Source organism: Megalobrama amblycephala, linkage group LG10 (genome assembly GCF_018812025.1).
Source record: "Megalobrama amblycephala isolate DHTTF-2021 linkage group LG10, ASM1881202v1, whole genome shotgun sequence".
Taxonomy (NCBI): Eukaryota; Metazoa; Chordata; class Actinopteri; order Cypriniformes; family Xenocyprididae; genus Megalobrama; species Megalobrama amblycephala.
In genome coordinates, this window is record NC_063053.1 from 33,203,210 (window position 1) to 33,216,929 (window position 13,720).

The window sequence follows — 13,720 nt, forward strand, 5'->3', positions numbered from 1 at the left end:
TATGATGCATTCTAGCGGATGGTGTATTAAGAAATAATAAAATGGATTTTCATCTTATGCTTTCTGTAAAACTTCCTATAGGTGTAATTTGCTTATAAGTCAGACTGTATCCGGACAGATGACGTGACGCATGTTTTTTCTGTAATTAAGTGTAAATGTTTAATGAACTGCATTTCTCAACTAAAACAACACATGCCAGTGAGGCATAGAATATCATTTTATTTCAATATCATGATTTTGGGACCTAAAATGTATTTGGTGTTGTTCATATTTCAAGGTGAATAGCAAAATGTCCTGCGGTGTGACTGTAACATTGATGACTCATCAAATGTAAATATTAGTAAAATAAAGCAGATATGTTTGGAGCAGCTAATAAATGTCTTGGCATTATTTTGTATGTATTTACTTAATTAACTTAAGTTTTCAAAATGCTAAAAAGTACTAAAATAATATTTACAGTACATTTAGTTTTGAAACACAAATGCTGTCCTGCAGTGTGACATATGATATTAGATTTTTGTACTGGCAGTACATGGACAGCATAGGGGTCTGATAGTCAAGCCACCTACCAGGAAATCCCCCAGATGTTTGGATGTGCTAAGGAGGTTAAAATGTGAGTGTTAATCTCTTATTAATTTGATAAATTTCATCATTTCTGTCAGACCATGAACGTGTCCATTTTTGATAGTCCTGTGGTGTGACTGATCTAGTTCGAGAAAAAAGAAAAATATTTTTAAAAAAGAATCATATTCAGGTTTAAAACAATGAACTTATTCAGTTACTGTAAGGCCCAAGGTCAGTCTTGTATAGCAATGACTCAAAATGGCTGCAAAGGTGAAAGAGTCCTGTGGTGTGACAGCCCGTCCTGTAGTGTGACATAATTAAGTCAGATGTCTAGCTAGATTCTCGTCTGTTATGTTTGCAATATTAAACATAAATATAAATATATCTCTGTCTCTATATATACAGGTGCTGGTCATATAATTAGAATATCATCAAAAAGTTGATTTATTTCACTAATTCCATTCAAAAAGTGAAACGTGTATATTATATTCATTTATTACACACAGACTGATATATTTCAAATGTTTATTTCTTTTCATTTTGATGATTATAACTGACAACTAAGGAAAATCCCTAATTCAGTATCTCAGAAAATTAGAATATTATGAAAAGGTTCAATATTGAAGACACCTGGTGCCACACTCTAATCAGCTAATTAGCTCAAAACACCTGCAAAGGCCTTTAAATGGTCTCTCAGTCTAGTTCTGTAGGCTGCACAATCATGGGGAAGACTGCTGACTTGACAGTTGTCCAAAAGACAACCATTGACCAGTCCCTCCAGAAAAACGCGGAATTTTTTTGTGATTGTTGCGGGCAAAAATTCTTGATTATGCGGCACGTTTTCTTAAAAAATGCGATGGAATATGTGGGAATTTTTGCAGTTTTATGCGATGAAATTGCGGGAACTTGCAAAAACTGCGGTTTGATGAAAAAGAGAAAAAAAGGTGATTCCCCCAACACCCTGTTCTCACTAGGCTACTACCTTAATGTAAAGAGTAATTTCTTATTACTTGATAAGCAAGCATACTAAATCACAGAATATTTAAGTTCTCATTCTGTTTTATTTCAGATTAACACATGGCTCAATATGAGGAATATGAGTTTGTAGAAAGGCACTAGGCCTATATAAAATAAAATTATTATTATTATTATTATTAATATTCAACAACTTCTGCAAAAATTAATAAATAAAATATTTTTAAAAAATGTGTGCTTCTTCCGCTGCTGCTTTAACCATCCTTGGCGGTGGCAAAGTGAAAGTGGTTTTCCAGCGTCAACACGCAGTTGCACGGAGTGCAAAATAATTTGCCCTCACTGTCATGTAACACACCGGGAAACTGCTTCGCGCGGTCTTTTGCGCTTATTTTTGTTGGCAAATGAGAATGATTTGCGTGCTTCATCATGGTTTCATGGTTTGCAGATGATGTTCACGTCGCGTAATTACGTCACTTAATAAGGTTCCCATGGCCATAGACATCATATGATGTCTATGCCCATGGCAATAGGGGGGAAATAATGGCGCTTTACTTGTGTGTCAACTTTCTGCTAAGATATATGTGACTTTTTTGCAACAAAAATACAGGGATTATGAAATCATGCTAGCCCCGCATATTTTGCTTGCTGAAATTGGCAATTTATGCGGCGAAAATGCGGCGTATTTGAAAAAATGCGACCCCCGCATAAATATGCGGACTTTGGCTGATTATGCATAAAATCAGGCGATCGCATAATCGCGTTTTTCTGGAGGGACTGATTGACACCTTGCACAAGGATGGCAAGACACAAAAGGTCATTGCAAAAGAGTCTGGCTGTTCACAGAGCTCTGTGTCCAAGCACATTAATAGAGAGGCGAAGGGAAGAAAAAGATGTGGTAGAGAAAAGTGTACAAGCAATAGGGATAACCGCACCCTGGAGAGGATTGTGAAACAAAACCCATTCAAAAATGTGGGGAAGAGTGGACTGCAGCTGGAGTCAGTGCTTCAAGAACCACTACGCACAGACGTATGCAAGACATGGGTTTCAGCTATCGCATTCCTTGTGTCAAGCCACTCTTGAACAACAGACAGCGTCAGAAGTGTCTCGCCTGGGCTAAGGACAAAAAGGACTGGACTGCTGCTGAGTGGTCCAAAGTTCTCTGATGAAAGTACATTTTTCATTTCCTTTGGACATCAGGGTCCCAGAGTCTGGAGGAAGAGAGGAGAGGCACACAATCCACGTTGCTTGAGGTCCAATGTAAAGTTTCCACAGTCAGTGATGGTTTGGGGTGCCATGTCATCTGCTGGTGTTGGTCCACTGTGTTTTCTGAGGTCCAAGGTCAACGCAGCCGTATACCAGGAAGTTTTAGAGCACTTCATGCTTCCTGCTGCTGACCAACTTTATGGAGATGCAGATTTCATTTTCCAACAGGACTTGGCACCTGCACACAGTGCCAAAGCTACCAGTACCTGGTTTAAGGACCATGGTATCCCTGTTCTTAATTGGCCAGCAAACTTGCCTGACCTTAACCCCATAGAAAATCTATGGTGTATTGTGAACAGGAAGATGCGATATGCCAGACCCAACAATGCAGAAGAGCTGAAGGCCACTATCAGAGCAACCTGGACTCTCATAACACCTGAGCAGTGCCACAGACTGATCGACTCCATGCCACGCCGCATTGCTGCAGTAATTCAGGCAAAAGGAGCCCCAACTAAGTATTGAATGCTGTACATGCTCATACTTTTCATGTTCATACTTTTCAGTTGGCCAAGATTTCTAAAAATCCTTTCTTTGTATTGGTCTTAAGTAATATTCTAATTTTCTGAGATACTGAATTTGGGATTTTCCTTAGTTGTCAGTTATAATCATCAAAATTAAAAGAAATAAACATTTGAAATATATCAGTCTGTGTGTAATGAATGAATATAATATACAAGTTTCACTTTTTGAATGGAATTACTGAAATAAATCAACTTTTTGATGATATTCTAATTATATGACCAGCACCTGTATATTAAACAAATATTGCAAATATTATATATAATACACCTATATTATACATATATTAAACAAATGTATATATCTGTCTTCATTATACATAATATACCTATATTATACATATATTAAACATAAATATATATCTGTCTTGATGATTTTAACATACTTTTAATTATTTTAGCATGATTTTAATGACTTTCTCCTGAGAAACAAGATATTTGTTTAGTCTTTTAAGTTAAAAATAGAAATGAATGGTCTTTATGACTGGGTCTAATTTGACGCCTCCAAAATGTTAATTATTCAGTATGTCTTGTTCACTATGTTTTTAGTTCAAATTCATACACCAAGTAATAAGATTGTACTGATATGTTGCATTTTCATTAATGTTCAAATAGAGATGCAAATGAATTTGTTTGTTACAAAAGTATTCAATAAATTTCACCATAAATGTTCATACAGTGTCTCATTTCGTCCTGTGGTGTGACAGGATGTCCTGTGGTGTGACATCACTTCAAACACAATTAAACGACTTTTACTATGTTAACTAGCTTAAATAATTATATGAATTTGAAAACATTGCATAATATAACTATATTAAAAAATAATAAACATTTTCAAATATTTTTTCTCATTTTACAGAATATTTCCACTGGAGTAAGTAGTAAAAGATGGCACAAGCAAAGAATATAATCGAAAAACAGCTGTGAAAAAAGATATATGCAGAATTTTAATGATCGTTCTTTAAGAATACTTGTTAAACTTAAAACATACCTGATTTGTATTTGAAATAAATAATATTTCAGTATTTGAATTTTATAGTAATGTCATGTCACACCGCAGGACATATTTTGCCTGGAGCTGTGAGAAAAGCTTAATAAATTACATAATGAGAAAAAAAATTTGCTAACCTCTAACAGTTTTAAAAACAACAGTATTTGAACTTTCCAAATTCATACAATTCTCAAGCAATTTAGAACTTTGTTTTAAAAAATGCTGTTTCAACCTTATTTGTCATCTGCCCACCCACAGAAGCTCAACACTTGGACTCCAAAACTTAAGATCCAATCTTTAGTGTTCTCTTATACCATTATCTTCTTATTTGCAATATCAGATGGGGTGTTTTCTTTGTAACTCTGCCAAAAGGCCAGTAGCAGTTTGTCTTCTCTTCCTTGTTTCAGTTGAAGCTGCCAGCTGAGCACCAGTGAGGTGTTTGTTTTACGAACTAGAGAGCCTGATGTAGTTGTCCATTTCTTTACTGTGCATCACCCCGTCCACTTATCAGTCTCTCTCTGTCCTGTTAGGTTCAGTTTGATTTCTTCTACCAAGACAGCAGTGCATAGAATTGATCTCTCAAAAGAATAATAGACTTATGAGTTAGGAATATGTTTGTTTTTAGCCATCTTTAACCAAAATTAGTTTTGATTTGAAAGTGTGGCAAAAGTACTGAAAGTGTACTGAAGAAACTGAATTGCAGTTTCCACAATTCATTGAACAGCCCAACTATTTTCAACTGTGCTAATAATAAGGTTCTCACGTAGCCTACCAAATCAGCACATTAAAAGATTTCCATAAGGATTATGTAGCACAAGATTTTCAACATTATCCCATGAAAATACATGTGTATTTTTACATAAAGTGTGGTTCTACCACACGTACATTTACTTAAGTTTTCATACACACAAAAACGTACAATATTGACGTATTTAAAGCACTAAAACGAGCGCGATCACACGAAAATGCGTATCAATAGTACGAGTTTGTAATCTCGTAGAATATATACGCCAAAATGAGTTTTGGCGTGCTTATGGTACGCAGTTTTTCGCGTGCATATGATACGCACCACCCAAGAGCGTGTCATATAACTTACACGCCATAAAGTGTGTATCATATGCACGCGAAAAAACTGCGTACCATAAGCACGGCAAAACTCATTTTGGCGTATATATTCTACAAGATTACAAACTCGTACTATTGATACGCATTCTCATGTGATCGTGTTGACTAAAGCATAAAAATACTTATATATTAACAGAAATAAAACGTAAAACATTTACATATCAAAGTGTGAATGTGTATGAATTCCCATGTATTAATATTAAAATCGTGGCATTAATGTTTTAAATCTGTTTTAACATATTCAATTGTCATATCAATATACAGTATGCTTTTAGTCAAATTTATTGACTGCAGTTCACTCATCCACATTTCTGTTTGTGACGTGCTGCAAACTCCTTTCGGAGGATTACATAATGTTAAACAAGACTACACTTTGAAACCTTAAATGAATAAAATTTCTGTAATTGTTTAACCATTTTGTAATATTTAGTTTGTTTGTTTGCTGTGTGACACAGAAGGCGTTTTATTCCATGCAGCGACTGACATTACAACCATAAGATACACCAAAACACAACATTAACTCACAAATCACATCAATTTTATTTGTTCGCTGTACTCCAAATCTCTAGAATCCATATGTTTGTAAGGAACATATCCAAATTCAGCCCTTTATCCATCTTCATCTTAGTTCTCAGCAACAACCGCCACGGTCAAAGCCCGCGCTCGTTATGATTCAAATTTGAAAGTTGAGCCTCCGAGAACCTTTACGACATGGTTTACGGCACTGATATCGAACGCTCATTGGTACTCACCTGCTTTTGTCACAGATTGCGACCTGTCGTGTTTCAGTATGTGTTTAGGTTCAGGATCATAAGCTGTGTCCGAAACCGCTCCCTATCCACTATATAGTCCACTATATCGGTTGTCGGCCATTTTGTAGTGGTGTCCGAATTCTGAGTGAGTGACTTAATTCCCTACATTCGTTCACTACTTTTTCCCCACAATTCTCTCTGATTTCGAGTGTACATTCGATGTACACTCGCTGAAGCACTATTTCCCAAAATCCAATGCGGAGAGGACTGTCGTTAATCATCAGTAGCGTATTCAAATCATAACGGTCGCCTGAGGGCGCTCAAACACCACCTCATCTGTGAGCGTGAGAGTTTATAACAAACTAAAAAAAACTTTATTAAAAAGAATAAACACATGAAATAATGTACACTTGTTAATGTGTTTATTTTTTGTTTACAGTATTTTATAGTATTTAATGATTATGAACACATATTAAGCATGCCAAACCAATTATACAATCGATTAAACTACAAAGCTGGCATGTATGATTACAAAATAAAGTCATTATGATTGTTATTGTTATTAACATTATTTTATAATGTAAGTAACATGTAGGATAAAATTGTTTTATCGCGTCGAGCCGTTTCTGCGACAGCTCCAGCTCTCCGACGCACAGTGTAGTGTCCGAATTCACTCACTTCATTTCGTTCACTCCATGCAGATATAGTGCATTCAAATGCCATACACTATATAGGGAATAGTGAATGAGTGAACGAGTGAGCAGTTTTGGACACAGCTATAGACAGTAAAAGAAATGGACACAGCGACCCCATTGGAACTCAATTGAGACAAGTGAAGCCCATTTTTGGAGAAGGGTCTGGCTGCAGACCATGGACGAGTGGAGCTCCACTCTCGAACAGGAAATACGTCACCTCCACTTGTGTTTTACTTACATCTACACCTAACCCAACCCTAAACCTACCCTTTACAGTAATGCAAATACTTGTTTTACTAATGTCTACACCTACCCCAACCCTAAACCTACCCTTACAAATAATGCAAATACAGTAATTAAACTATTGGAGGTGACGTATTTCCTGTTCGAGAGTGGAGCTCCACTCGCCCCCTCAGGCTGCAGCTAGACCCTATTGGAATTTTTAGCGATTTTTAGCACTTCCGTTTCTGACGCGCAGACTCAAACTAAGCTTGATGACGTCAGCAACCTGTCTGACAGATGTAAATCTTCTAGTAGCTGTGCGTGCAAACTGCCATCGTTAATCTTGCAGAGATGGCGAGCTTGAGCGGGGAGTTCTTTGGCATGAGTGAGCAGGAGTAAGTATTCTGATTAATTAGTTTGTATAGTATTTAAAAATGTAACGCCAGTACGCCATATTAAGTTAATGCATACTATTGCCTGCGAGCTTCTCCTCCTGTCTGTACGGTAATTTCTCTACTGTGCGACAGAGAGTCGAGTGGTTATGACGCAATCGTTAGCCTATTTTTACAAAAACTGTTTCTACGGGGCCATAATGTAACATAGAAGGTAATGGAGCCCTTTATACATTGTCGTGTATCTTTAGAAATAAATAATGGAAAAATGGAGTCTTTAAACGCCTCAGATGTAAAGTTATTCACTGTCAAAGTGACGCCAAAATGAATGGGAGTCAATGGGGATGCTAACGCAAGTGAAGTTCTGCTACAAGATGGCGGCACCCGGCCGACTTCAACTTCCGATCGACTTCCTTGGGCACTGTTCAGGATGGGGTTTATGGATCTTACATTTATCTACAAAATAATAAAAAGGAAATTATACATATATCTTTATGACATGAAAGATTCGTAAATATTTTACATTTTTTTGCTGAAAAATAGTAAGTATTTTTACGTTTTAGTGCTATAAATACATCAATATTGTATGTTTCAGCACCTTTCTAAACGTACAAAAATGTACGTTTTGTGTCTTTGAAAGTTACGTATTTATACCTAACGTTGCGTATTAACAATGAGACCAGGCTGAGATGACCATAAACAGAAGAAATGGCTGCAAAAGACCATATAGGCTACCATTGCCACTTAAAAACAAAATGAAAGAATTATCAATCTATTAATTCAAAAATAAAAATCTAAATAAATATCATATGTACAGTATATTCAATTATTTATTATGGTGATTATATATATGATTTTATATATTTGCTGTTCAAATGTTTGGGATCATTTAGAAGTTTCCTGGTTTGTGCTCCTTTCCCCATCTTAAACTTTTTATTGTCCGGCCTGAGATATGACTTTTTTTTTTTTTGCTACTCTGCCCAGCCCAGCATCCTGGAGCTGCCTCTTCACTGCTGATGTTGTTGTGATCTTGAAGGACACCACAAATTTAAGCCTTTATTTGACAAACATATCATTAAGATGCTCAAAATTGAATCCAGCTTGACTCAGAGTGTACACAAAGACAAAGGCTAAGTCAACATGGAATACCAAACAATGATGCAACACTCTGAGTGAAAGACGGCACAGGACCTGTGAGGCATCGGCTTCTTACTAGACACCTTAAGGGATTTGTCCTCTTGCATACAGTTGTGCACCGGGGCAGGGCCGCACTCTTCTTTCTGTTCTGGTTAAAAGCAGCTTGCTCTATTAAGAGAAAGGTGTTTTTTTTTTTTTTTTTTTGCAGTTTCTGTGAATCTGTGAACAATGAATAGCCTTCATTTCTCACCACAACAACAGACTGACACATTTCCAAATAAAGTCCTTTGTTTTTGGCCATTTTGTGCCTGTAATGAAACCTTGTGAAACCTTCTGATGCACCAGACTCAAATAATCTAAAGAAGCCACTTTTATTGCTTCCTTAATCAGTGCAACAGTTTTCAGATGTGTTAACACAATTGCAAAAGGGGTTTCTAATGAACACCTAGCCTTTTAAAATGATTAACTTGGATTAGCAAACACACGTTTTTACTTTTACATGTAATTTTTTTAAAATTACGATTTAAATAATCCATTTTAAAGCATGGAATACAAGTCATATGAACTATTTTTTTAATCATACTTTACGTTGCTTTTCCTTTTCCGTTTCCGTTTGGAGTGTACTCCAAGCCATTTATTAGTCAATAATCAGTCAGACTTTGCTTTGTACTTTGTGCAGTTTGTTGTCTTTCCTTTGTCCTTCACGGCAGCCCAGGAAAGACAGGACAATGTGCTAATCATTGGTATCATTAGCACAGAAGAGGAAAGTGTCTGAAGGTTATCACAGAGGCAGAAAAGTCTAGAGGAGATTGACAAATGGGACAGGTGCTGCTGGTCTTCAAGTCTTAGAGCTTGATTGTGTCAATTTGGTCAGAAGGAGATTTTTTTTTTTCTCTCCCATTTAAGTAAAGAAGGGAAATGGGCTGAAATGTGTCAAGTGTCTTTTAGAGTTACTGGGCTGTCCAGTAATCCTATTTCCTTGTTGCTTAAGATCAGTCACAGAATATTAGAGTAAATGCAGACTCTGCAAGAATGGATTAATGGGAGAACTGGTTTTCTTCACTTAGGTAGGGAAGAAACATCTTAAGTGTATTTGATTGGATACTAATGCAGTTTAGAGTATGCTGCCGGTGCACTGTGTACAAACAGAAGCCTCTTATCTGGTAGGAAGTCGAGCTAAATGTGGGAAGAACCAGGTCTGAGGATGCAGAGTCAAGCAGGTCAAGGCAGTCATCGGTGTTGAGGTAAATATGACTCTAAAACAAGTGCTGCAGTTCATTTAGAAACAGATCATTCACTGTTACAATAACATATAGTGTCCACATGGAAACTGTTAGTTCCAGACATCAAATTTGATTGGCTGAGCATTTTTTATTTTATTTTTTTTTGTTGCGCAGAATGTATAATGCAACAGTCGATTTTTTTTTTTTTTGTCATTGTTTGGAACCATTTTTTTTTTGTTTAGCAAAAATACAAAACCGACTGCTATTGGAATAATATTTGATAGCTTCACTTAAAGGGTAAGTTCACCCAAAAAAGAAATTTCTGTCATTAATTACTCACCATCATGTCATTCCAAACCTGTAAGACCTTTGTTAATCTTCGGAACACAAATTAAGATATTTTGGATGGAATCCAAGGGTATCTGAACCACACATAGGCAGCAACGTCATTGCACCTTTTGAGGTCTAGAAAAGTAGTAAAAACATGGTTAAAATAAACAATGTGACTAAAGTCGTTCAAGTACCTCTCAGATTTCATAAATTAATTTGTGTTCCAAAGATGAACGAAGGTCTTACGTGTGTGGAACAACATGAGGGTGAGTAATTAATGACAGAATTTTTATTTTTGGATGAACTAACCCTTTAAAGAAATGAAATGCAATATAATATACATAACTTCTAAAAACATAACAGTTCATTATACAAGGTCTTTATACACCACTGAAAACACAGTGGTGTATGAAGACCTTACATAATGAACCATTATGGTTTTATTAGCTTACAATGAGCCATTTCCATCTCATACACCACGGGTCCCCTTACATGTTAAGTCGCCATTTTGCGCCGGCATGTTTCTACAGTAGCTCTAAAAGGGCAAACTGCTCTACAGATCACGTTTTGTCACTATGTTGTTGTTCTTCTTCTTCGTTGGTGTTTTTAGAGGCAGCTTGCATCGTCACTACGTTGAATACGTACAAAGTAGTAGTAGTAGTCATCTGGTTTATTAGAAGCTGGGACCATTCTTTGTTAGAAGTAAGAAGAAACCTCATTGCTTGACTGACTACTCTCTGCTGTCTCAGACGACGGCATTTTTGTCCTGTGTTGTCACCATAGCTTCTCTATGTGCTTCGAAAGGGAGGGGTGAGCAGTGGACTGAGCTATTCACAACCTCATCAATAGATGCCACTAAAATTTACACACTGCACCTTTAAAATGGCAATAAGCCTACTACAATTTGCAATGAAATAAATATCTTAAATTAGTGGCCCTACTCAAGTGACTATTTCTCAGAGAAGGTTTAGATTTGAAAATCACTTTCTATAATCACATCCATGTACCTTAGGTGAACGTGATTTCACCAAGTACATGATCCTGGAACAACATTCCAATCAACCAATCAGATTTGAGGGACAAAGTTTACCATTTATGTCAAGTTTAGGCTTACAACCTGAGTTAGGTGCTGTTATTCCTATAATTTCCCTCTGATTTTAGGGATAAGTTATGGGTAGGGTAGAGTTAGGTTTAGGGGTTGGGAAAACGATTAGGACTAAATTTTGAATAGGACTGTTATTCCAGGATCAACAAAAGATGTTGATCCAGGAACATGTCTTACTTAGCAAAATCACGGTGACCATGTACCTTAACGTCTTGACTACGAAAAAAAAAAATCATTTAACACATGCTGACCTTTTGTTATACTATATTAAATTGGCAAAACAAAAATCATGGGGAAAAATAAATAAACAAATGTACAAAAAAACAACAAAAAAACCATTGTTTTGGCCAGTTAATAGTTAAAGGCACAATGTATAGGATTTTTGGATTAAATTATCCAAAAACCACTAGAACAATGTTATATATTTTGTTGACTTGTGTACTTACATTCTCCCAAGTGTTTCCAAGAATGTTTAAATCCAGAGAAATCAGCAATTTTAACCAGGACAGGACATCACCTATTAATGACATCATACCTGCGTTTTCCCGTTTTTTTGTAGAAACCATGGAAACACCAAAGACACTTTAATATATTATGTGTTTATTAGACAGGTGAGCAACTGTTTGGATGGATACATTCATGACTGGAAGAAACGAAAGCGGCGACTGCGCCATAATAAAAGCTCCGCTGCTCGAGCCGTGTGTCGGACTCGTCTCTAATTAGCAATTGCTCCAGCGGTGTAGTTCAGCTCCCACAGCACTCGGCCCTGTTCTGCTTCATACTACAGTAACGTTAATAATCTCATCCATGAACATGATTTCTGCCCGAGTCCTATCCCGATTCTTTTCACGAAACAACATTGTTTCGACGTCTGTTTTGAATAAGCGACTTCTAGCGGCGAAAATTTACATATTGTGGCTGTAATAGACTGTATAAAATTATAACATATAACGTGACACTTTACCTGACCTGACAAAATAAAATAATATAGGACACAGTTAAACCTTATAACCTACCTTGATTATATACTTCACTACATGTTAGTGTGGTAGATAAACACATTTGTGTGTTTTGGACGTTTGATTCATTATAATTACAGAGAAAAGTTTTTGCAGTATACTTGAATGGGCCCGTGGTGTCAAAAATGAATTAAAAGTAAAAATATTACATGTAGCCACTTAATGTATGTAGTTTTATAGCATGCAACACTGCAGACATGAATGAATAAGAGGAAATCCAACATTTTGAATTATAATATATAGGGGAAGATGGCACCCTTAAGAACAATGTACATTTATTTTTAATTTACAAAATGATTCAAAGAGGCCATCTTACCCCACTACTAAAGCAAGATGACCTCCTAATTGGGGCAAGAAGATGAATATTCAGCGGAGCGGAGCAATTCATCAAAAGTGCTGAGATGAAATTTTGTGCCGTCTATGGTTAAGGTAAAAAATGAAGGTTGAGGGCATCTGTCTTACCCTACATGTACAGTATATAAAAATAACAGGCTTCATAATATACAGGTGCTGGTCATATAATTAGAATATCATCAAAAAGTTGATTTATTTCACTAATTCCATTCAAAAAGTGAAACTTGTATATTATATTCATTCATTACACACAGACTGATATATTTCAAATGTTTATTTCTTTTAATTTTGATGATTATAACTGACAACTAAGGAAAATCCCAAATTCAGTATCTCAGAAAATTAGAATATTACTTAAGACCAATACAAAGAAAGGATTTTTAGAAATCTTGGTCAACTGAAAAGTATGAGCATGTACAGCACTCAATACTTAGTTGGGGCTCCTTTTGCCTGAATTACTGCAGCAATGCGGCATGGCATGGAGTCGATCAGTCTGTGGCACTGCTCAGGTGTTATGAGAGCCCAGGTTGCTCTGATAGTGGCCTTCAGCTCTTCTGCATTGTTGGGTCTGGCATATCGCATCTTCCTCTTCACAATACCCCATAGATTTTCTATGGGGATAAGGTCAGGCAAGTTTGCTGGCCAATTAAGAACAGGGATACTGGGACCCTGATTTCCAAAGGAAATGCAAAATTTACTTTCATCAGAGAACATAACTTTGGACCACTCAGCAGCAGTCCATTCCTTTTTGTCTTTAGCCCAGGCGAGACGCTTCTGACGCTGTTTGTTGTTCTAGAGTGGCTTGACACAAGGAATGCGACAGCTGAAACCCATGTCTTGCATAAGTCTGTGCGTAGTGGTTCTTGAAGCACTGACTCCAGCTGCAGTCCACTCTTTGTGAATCTCCCCCACATTTTTGAATGGGTTTTGTTTCACAATCCTCTCCAGGGTGCGGTTATCCCTATTGCTTGTACACTATTTTCTACCGCATCTTTTCCTTCCCTTCGCCTCTCTATTAATGTGCTTGGACACAGAGCTCTGTGAACAGCCAGCCT